Source organism: Macaca thibetana, chromosome 14 (genome assembly GCF_024542745.1).
Source record: "Macaca thibetana thibetana isolate TM-01 chromosome 14, ASM2454274v1, whole genome shotgun sequence".
NCBI lineage: Eukaryota > Metazoa > Chordata > Mammalia > Primates > Cercopithecidae > Macaca > Macaca thibetana.
In genome coordinates this window covers 65,616,341-65,625,323 of record NC_065591.1, presented here as the reverse complement: position 1 = coordinate 65,625,323, position 8,983 = coordinate 65,616,341, and the positions used below count along the sequence as shown (strand labels likewise).

The following is an 8,983-nucleotide window of genomic DNA, read 5'->3' as shown; positions in this document are numbered from 1 at the left end:
CTGTTGCCCAGGCTGGAGTGCAGTGGTGCAATCACAGCTCACTGCAGCCTCAACCTCCCAGGCTCAGCCTCCTGAGAAGTTTGGGTGATCCTCCCACCTCGGGAGGGAGGAACACACCACCATGCCCAGCTCATTTTTTTTAATTGTTTGTAGAGATGGAGGGGTGGGGGGGTCTCCCTATGTTGCCCAGGCTAGTTTCTGATTCCCATGCTCCAGTGATCCTCCAGCCTTGCCCCCCGAAACCACTGGGATTACAGGCATGAGCCACCACATCCAGCCATTTTTCCATTTTTGTTAACAGTTTTATTGAAATATAATTCATATAGCATACAATTCATCCATTCAAAGTCACAATTCAATGGTTTTTAGTATATTCACAGAGTTGTACAACCACCACCACAATCAATTTTAGATCATTTTCACTGCCTCAAAAACAAGCCCCCATACCCATTAGCTGTCATGGCCCAGTCTCCCCATTCCCTGAAGCCCCACCTTCTGTCTTTATATATTTGACTGTTCTGGACATTTTATATACAAGGAAACATACAATGTATGGTATTTTGTGACTGGCTTCTTTTACTTAGCATAATGTTTTCAAGGTTCATCCACGGTCTAGCATGTATCAGTACTTCATTCCTTTTCTTTTCTTTTTTTTTTTTTTTTTTTTTGAGATGGAGTCTTGCTTCTGTCGCCCAGGCTGGAGTGCAGTGGCGTAATCTCAGCTCACTTCAAGGTCCACCTCCCGGGTTCACGCCATTCTCCTGCTTCAGCCTCCCGAGGAGCTGGGACTACAGGCGCCAGCCACCACGTCTGGCTAATTTTTTGTATTTTCAGTAGAGACGGGGTTTCACCGTGTTAGCCAGGATGGTCTCGATCTCCTGACCTCATGATCTGCCCGCCTTGGCCTCCCAAAGTGCTGGGATTACAGGCGTGAGCCACTGTGCCCAGCCACTTCATTCCTTTTCATTGCTAAATAATGTTCCATTGTTTGCGTATACCATATTTTATTAACATATGTCCGTTCCGCAACTGATGGATGTTTGGGTTATTTCCATTTTTTTGGCAAATGTAATTTTTAAACAATGTTTATATGTAGGTCTGCTGCTTACTTTGGGTTTTTCTTTTCACAGAATTTTTAAAAATGTTTTTAGAGGTGTGGGGTCTTACTACGTTGTCTAGACTGAACTCAACCTCCTGGGCTCAAGTGATCCTCCTGCCTCAGTCTCCTGAGTAGCTGGGACTATAGGTGTGAGCCACTGTGCCTGGCTTCTTTTCATAGACTCTTTATGGAAAAATAGAAATTGTTTCCATCTTGGTAGTGATGATTACTGCATACCTTCACTCTGATTTAAGGATTTTGGGACCAAGCTCCACTTCTTCTCTGAGTATGGAGAAGGCAAAAGGCAAGGATTGGACCTCCTCACAGAAGTCGAGGGAAGAGGATCAATCAAACACAATTGCTTTGCCAGGAACATCAGCAAAGGGAACCAAAGGAGAAATATCTGCTAAAGATGAAAAAACACTCTGCCCAAAAAAGGCGGCAGAGTACAGAGATAACCCCAAACCTCAGAAGAAGATACCAATCCCCTCATCACCCTCTAAACAGCCACCTGTTAATCCGATTCACCGGGACATTCTGCGGGCCTGGTGCTTACAATTAAAGGCAAAGCCACACAGGCCTTTGGTGCCAGAAATAAGCTCCTGTGTGCCTTTGCCTATCCAAATCAAAAGAATCTTCCTAGCACAGCAAAAGAGGCCAGAATCCGGAAATCATTACCAAAAAAATCAAAAGCGGACAAAGGGGAAACATCCCTGCAAAGCTCTGAGGAGACACATCCTCCTGAAGTGGCTCTTTTCCCTGGGGAGGGGTTGCCTGCCCTAGAAGAGTCTGCTGCTCTCCTTGAGGGAGTTAATGCAGTTATGGTGACAACTTCTGTTCCAGAAGCTTTGCTGGCCTCCTGGGCCAGAACTGTAGCCAGGGAGAGGGCACCAGAAGCAGTGGAATCTCCACATGAGGCCCATGGTGTCAAGTGGCTTGTGGTCCATGGGAGAAGTCTCCCTGCAGACACAGATGGTTGGGTTCACGTCCAGTTTCATGCTGGACAAGCCTGGGTTCCAGAAAAGTAAGAAGGGAGAGTGAGTGCACTCTTTTTGCTTCCTGCCTCCAATTTTCCACCCCCGTACCTTGAAGACAATATGTTGTACCCTAAATGCATTCACAGGTACAATATCTTAATAAAAAGCCTCCGGTGGGAATAGAATATCAGGAAAAAGACCACATCTGTGGTAATTAATGGCAGAAAGGCTGGACAGTTGATTCCATGGTGCTGCTGACAGGTGAACTCTGGTCCTCTCCACACCTGCTTATGGGCCGTGCAGACTGGTGTGGTGGCAGATGTTAGCCGCAGTGACTGCTGCTTCGTGGGTGGACATATAGACTCTTACGTTTAAAAATGGAAAAACATTTTACAAATTACCATAAATTCTAGCTAATACATAGAAAACCTCATTCATACTACCTTTCTAAAATAGAAATGACTTCAGCAGCTCTTTTAAGTGGGAACCTCTTCCGCTGAGCATTGTGAAGGAGTTGAGAAAACAAACGGTAGTTTGCTCCTCTCCTCAATTTCCCTGACCCGAATACTGACTACTTTAGGAGCTTCTTCATTCCAATTGCAATTTCATAAAATGTAAAGTATTTTAAGGCAAAGAACGGTTGTTAATTCTCTCCTTCCCCAAAACATATGATTTTCTTTTTTTTTTATTTTTATTTTTTTATTATACTTTAAGTTCTAGGGTACATGTGCACAATGTGCAGGTTCGTTACATATGTATACATGTGTCTTGTTGGTGTGCTGCACCCATTAACTCATCATTTACATTAGGTATATCTCCTAATGCTATCCCTACCCCCTACCCCCTCCCCACAATAGGACCCAGTGTGTGATGCTCCCCTTCCTGTGTCCAAGTGATCTCATTGTCAATTCCCACCTATGAGTGAGAACATGTGATATTTGGTTTTCTGTTCTTGCGATAGTTTGCTGAGAATGATGGTTTCCAGCTGCATCCATGTCCCTACAAAGGACACAAACTCATCCTTTTTTATGGCTGCATAGTATTCCATGGTGTATATGTGCCACCTTTTCTTAATCCAGTCTGTCACTGATGGACATCTGGGTTGATTCCAAGTCTTTGCTATTGTGAATAGTGCCGCAATAAACATACGTGTGCATGTGTCTTTGTAGCAGCATGATTTATAATCCTTTGGGTATATACCCAGTAATGGGATGGCTGGGTCAAATGGTATTTCTAGTTCTAGATCCTTGAGGAATCGCCATACTGTTTTCCACAATGGTTGAACCAATTTACAATCCCACCAACACTGTAAAAGTGTTCCTGTTTCTCCACATCCTCTCCAGCACCTGTTGTTTCCTGACTTTTTAATGATTGCCATTCTAACTGGTGTGAGATGGTATCTCATTGTGGTTTTAATTTGCATTTCTCTGATGGCCAGTGACGATGAGCATTTTTTCATGTGTCTGTTGGCTTATGCATGTCTTCTTTTGAGAAATGTCTGTTCATATCCTTTCCCCCTTTTTGATGGGGTTGCTTGTTTTTTTTCATAAATTTGTTTGAGTTCTTTGTAGGTTCTGGATATTAGTCCTTTGTCAGATGAGTAGATGGCAAAAATTTTCTCCCATTCTGTAGGTTGCCTGTTCACCCTGATGGTAGTTTCTTTTGCTGTGGAGAGCTCTTTAGTTTAACTAGATCCCATTTGTCAATTTTGGTTTTTGTTGCCGTTGCTTTTGGTGTTTTAGACATGAAGTCCTTGCCCATGCCTATGTCCTAAATGGTATTACCTAGGTATTCTTCTAGGGTTTTTATGGTTTTAGGTCTAACATTTAAGTCTCTAATTCATCTTGAGTTAATTTTCATATAAGGAGTAAGGAAAGGATCCAGTTTCAGTTTTCTACTTATGGCTAGCCAATTTTCCCAGCACCATTTATTAAATAGGGAATCATTTCCCCATTTCTTGTTTTTCTCAGGTTTGTCAAAGATCAGATGGCTGTAGATGTGTGGTATTATTTCTGAGGGCTCTGTTCGGTTGCATTGGTCTATATCTCTGTTTTGGTACCAGTACCATGCTGTTTTGGTTACTGTAGCCTTGTAGTATAGTTTGGAGTCAGGTAGCGTGATGCCTCCAGCTTTGTTCTTTTGACTTAGGATTGTCTTAGCAATGCGGGCTCTTTTTTGGCTCCATATGAACTTTAAAGCAGTTTTTTCCAATTCTGTGAAGAAAGTCATTGGTAGCTTAATGGGGATGTCATTGAATCTATAAATTACCTTGGGCAGTATGGCCATTTTCACGATATTGATTCTTCCTATCCATGAGCATGGTGTGTTCTTCCATTTGTTTGTGTCCTCTTTTATTTCACTGAGCAGTGGTTTGTAGTTCTCCTTGAAGAAGTCCTTTACGTCCCTGGTAAGTTGGATTCCTGGGTATTTTATTCTGTTTGAAGCTATTGTGAATGGGAGTTCATTCATGATTTGCCTCTCTGTTTGTCTCTTACTGGTGTATAACAATGCTTGTGACTTTTGCACATTGAGTTTGTATCCTGAGCCTTTGCTGAAGTTGCTTATCAGCTTAAGGAGATTTGGGGCTAAGACGATGGGGTTTTCTAAATATACAATCATGTCATCTGCAAACAGGGACAATTTGACTTCTTCTTTTCCTGACTGAATACCCTTTATTTCTTTCTCTTGCCTGATTGCCCTAGCCAGAACTTCCAACACTATGTTGAATAGGAGTGGTGAGAGAGGGCATCCCTGTCTTGTGCCAGTTTTCAAAGGGAATGCTTCCAGTTTTTGCCCATTCAGTATGATATTGGCTGTGGGTTTGTCATAAATAGCTCTTATTATTTTGAGATATGTTCCATCAATACCGAATGCATTGAGAGTTTTTAGCATGAAGGGCTGTTGGATTTTGTCAAAGGCCTTTTCTGCATCTATTGAGATAATCATGTGGTTTTTGTCTTTGGTTCTGTTTATATGCTGGATTACGTTTATTGATTTCCGTATGTTGAACCAGCCTTGCATCCCGGGAATGAAGCCCACTTAATCATGGCGGATAAGCTTTTTGATGTGCTGCTGGATTCGGTTTGCCAGTATTTTATTGAGGATTTTTGCATCGATGTTCATCAGGGATATTGGTCTAAAATTCTCTTTTTTTGTTGTATCTCTGTCAGGCTTTGGTATCAGGATGATGTTGGCCTCGTAAAATGAGTTAGGGAGGATTCCCTCTTTTTCTATTGATTGGAATAGTTTCAGAAGGAATGGTACCAACTCCTCCTTGTACCTCTGGTAGAATTTGGCTGTGAATCTACCTGGTCCTGAACTTTTTTTTGTTGGTAGGCTATTAATTATTGCCTCAATTTCAGAGCCTGCTATAGGTCTATTCAGGGATTCAACTTTTTCCTGGTTTAGTCTTGGGAGAGTGTAAGTGTCCAGGTAATTATCCATTTCTTCTAGGTTTTCTAGTTTATTTGTGTAGAGGTGTTTATAGTCTCTGATGGTAGTTTGTATTTCTGTGGGGTCGGTGGTGATATCCCCTTTATCATTTTTTATTGTGTCTATTTGGTTCTTCTCTCTTTTCTTCTTTATTAGTCTTGCTAGCAGTCTATCAATTTTTTTGATCTTTTCAAAAAACCAGCTCCTGGATTCATTTATTTTTTTGGAGGGTTTGTTGTGTCTCTATCTCCTTCAGTTCTGCTCTGATCTTAGTTATTTCTTGCCTTCTGCTAGCTTTTGAATGTGTTTGCTCTTGCTTCTCTAGTTCTTTTCATTGTGATGTTAGGGTGTCAATTTTAGATCTTTCCTGCTTTCTCTTGTGGGCATTTAGTGTTATAAATTTCCCTCTACACACTGCTTTAAATGTGTCCCAGAGATTCTGGTATGTTGTGTGTGTGTTCTCATTGGTTTCAAAGAACATCTTTATTTTTGCCTTCATTTCGTTATGTACCCAGTAGTCATTCAGGAGCAGGTTGTCCAGTTTCCATGTAGTTGAGCGGTTTTGATTGATTTTCTTCATCCTGAGTTCTAGTTTAATTGTACTGTGGTCTGAGAGACAGTTCGTTATAATTTCTGTTCTTTTACATTTGCTGAGGAGTGCTTTACTTCCAACTATGTGGTCAATTTTGGAATAAGTGTGATGTGGTGCTGAGAAGAATGTATATTCTGTTGATTTGGGGTGGAGAGTTCTGTAGATGTCTATTAGGTCTGCTTGGTGCGGAGTTGAGTTCAATTCCTGGATATCCTTGTTAACTTTCTGTCTCGTTGATCTGTCTAATGTTGATAGTGGGGTGTTAAAGTCTCCCATTATTATTGTATGGGAGTATAAGTCTCTTTGTAGGTCTCTAAGGACTTGCTTTATGAATCTGGGTGCTCCCGTATTGGGTGCATGTATATTTAGGATAGTTAGCTCTTGCTGATGAATTGATCCCTTTACCATTATGTAATGGCCTTCTTTGTCTCTTTTGATCTTTGATGGTTTAAAGTCTGTTTTATCAGAGACTAGAATTGCAACCCCTGCTTTTTTTTGTTTTCCATTTGCTTGGTAGATCTTCCTCCATCCCTTTATTTTGAGCCTATGTGTGTCTCTGCATGTGAGATGGGTCTCCTGAATACAGCAAACTGATGGGTCTTGACTCTTTATCCAATTTGCCAGTCTGTGTCTTTTAATTGGACCATTTAGTCCCTTTACATTTAAGGTTAATATTGTTATGTGTGAACTTGATCCTGTCATTATGATATTAGCTGGTTATTTTGCTTGCTAGTTGATGCAGTTTCTTCCTAGCATCAATGGACTTTACATTTTGACATGTTTTTGCAATGGCTGGTACCTGTTGTTCCTTTCCATGTTTAGTGCTTCCTTTAGGATCTCTTGTAGGGCAGGCCTGGTGGTGACAAAATCCCTAAGCATTTGCTTGTCTGTAAAGGATTTCATTTCTCCTTCACTTGTGAAACTTAGTTTGGCTGGATATGAAATTCTGGGTTGAAAATTCTTTTCTTTAAGAATGTTGAATATTGGCCCCCACTCTCTTCTGGCTTAGAGAGTTTCTGCTGCGAGATCTGCTGTTAGTCCAATGTGCTTCCCTTTGTGTGTAACCCGACCTTTCTCTCTGGCTGCCCTTAACATTTTTTCCTTCATTTCAACTTTGGTGAATCTGACAATTATGTGTCTTGGAGTTGCTCTTCTCAAGGAGAAGATACCTCTCAAGGAGTATCTTTGTGGCATTCTCTGTATTTCCTGAATTTGGATGTTGGCCTGCCTTACTAGATTACTAGATTGGGGAAGTTCTCCTGGATGATATCCTGCAGAGTGTTTTCCAACTTGGTTCTATTTTGTCCATCACTTTCAGGCACACCAATCAGACACAGATTTGGTCTTTTCACATAATCCCATACTTCTTGGAGGCTTTGTTCATTTCTTTTAACTCTTTTTTCTCCACACTTCTCTTCTTGCTTCATTTCAGTCATTTGATCTTCAATCATTGATACTCTTTCTTCCAGTTGATCAAGTCGGTCAATGAAGCTTGTGCATTTGTCACGTATTTCTGGTGTTATGGTTTTCATCTTTATCAGTTCTTTTAAGGTCTTCTCTGCATTGATTATTCTAGTTATCCTTTCATCCATTCTTTTTTCAAGGTTTTTAGTTTCTTTGCGCTAGTTATGTAGTTCCTCCTTTAGCTCTGAGAAGTTTGATCGACTGAAGCCTTCTTCTCTCAACTCGTCAAAGTCATTCTCCGTCCAGCTTTGTTCCATTGGTGGCGACGAGCTGCGTTCCTTTGGAGGGGGAGATGCGCTCTGATTTTTTGAATTTCCAACTTTCCTGCACTGCTTTTTCCCCATCTTTGTGGTTTTATCTGCCTTAGGTCTTTGATGATGGTGACATACTGATGGGGTTTTGGTGTGGGTGTCCTTTCTGTTTGTTAGTTTTCCTTCTAACAGTCAGGACCCTCAGCTATAGGTCTGTTGGAATTTGCTTGAGGTCCACTCCAGACCCTGTTTGCCTGGGTATCAGCAGCGGAGGCTGCAGAAGATAGAATATTGCTGCACAGTGAGTGTTGCTGTCTGATTCTTGCTCTGGAAGCTTCATCTCAGGGGTGTACCCTGCCATGTGAGGTGTGGGGTGTCCGTCTGCACCTAGTGGGGGATGTCTCCCAGTTAGGCTACTCAGAGGTCAGGGTCCCACTTGAGCAGGCAGTCTGTCCATTCTCAGATCTCAACCTCTGTGCTGGGAGATCCACTGCTTTCTTCAAAGCTATCAGACAGGGGCATTTACCTCTGCCGAGGTTTCCTGCTGCTTTTTGTTTAGCTATGCCCTGTCCCCAGAGGAGGAGTCTACAGAGGCAGGCCGGCCTCCTTGAGCTGCGGTGGGCTCCACCCAGTTCGAGCTTCCTGGTGGCTTTGTTTACCTACTTAAGCCTCAGCAATGGCGGGCACTCCTCCCCTAGACTTGCTGCCGCCTTGCAGTTAGATCTCAGACTGCTGTGCTAGCAATGAGGGAGGCTTCATGGGCATAGGACCCTCTGGGCCAGGTGTGGGATATAATCTCCTGGTATGCCATTTGCTAAGACCCTTGGTAAAGCACAGTATTAGGGTGGGAGTTACCCGATTTTCCAGGTGTTGTGTGTCTCAGTTTCCCTTGGCTAGGAAAAGGGATTCCCTTCCCCCTTGCACTTCCCAGGTGAGGTGATGAGTCACCCTGCTTCAGCTCTCGCTGGTCGGGCTGCACCAGCTGACCAGCACTGAGTGTCTGGCACTCCCCAGTGAGATGAACCTGGTACCTCAGTTGAAAATGTAGAAATCACCCTTCTTCTGTGTCACTTACACTGGGAGCTGGAGGCTGGAGCTGTTCCTATTCGGCCATCTTGGGCATGCCCAAAACACATGATTTTCAATATTCAAAACAATATTTTTCAAA

General features: G+C 42.5%; 1 pseudogene; it reads left to right on the top strand.

Annotated features, from left to right (window-relative positions):
* The first annotated feature begins 1,189 nt into the window (after positions 1-1,189).
* Positions 1,190-2,259, top strand: LOC126935175 (developmental pluripotency-associated protein 4-like; annotated as a pseudogene).
* The last annotated feature ends 6,724 nt before the right edge of the window (positions 2,260-8,983 follow it).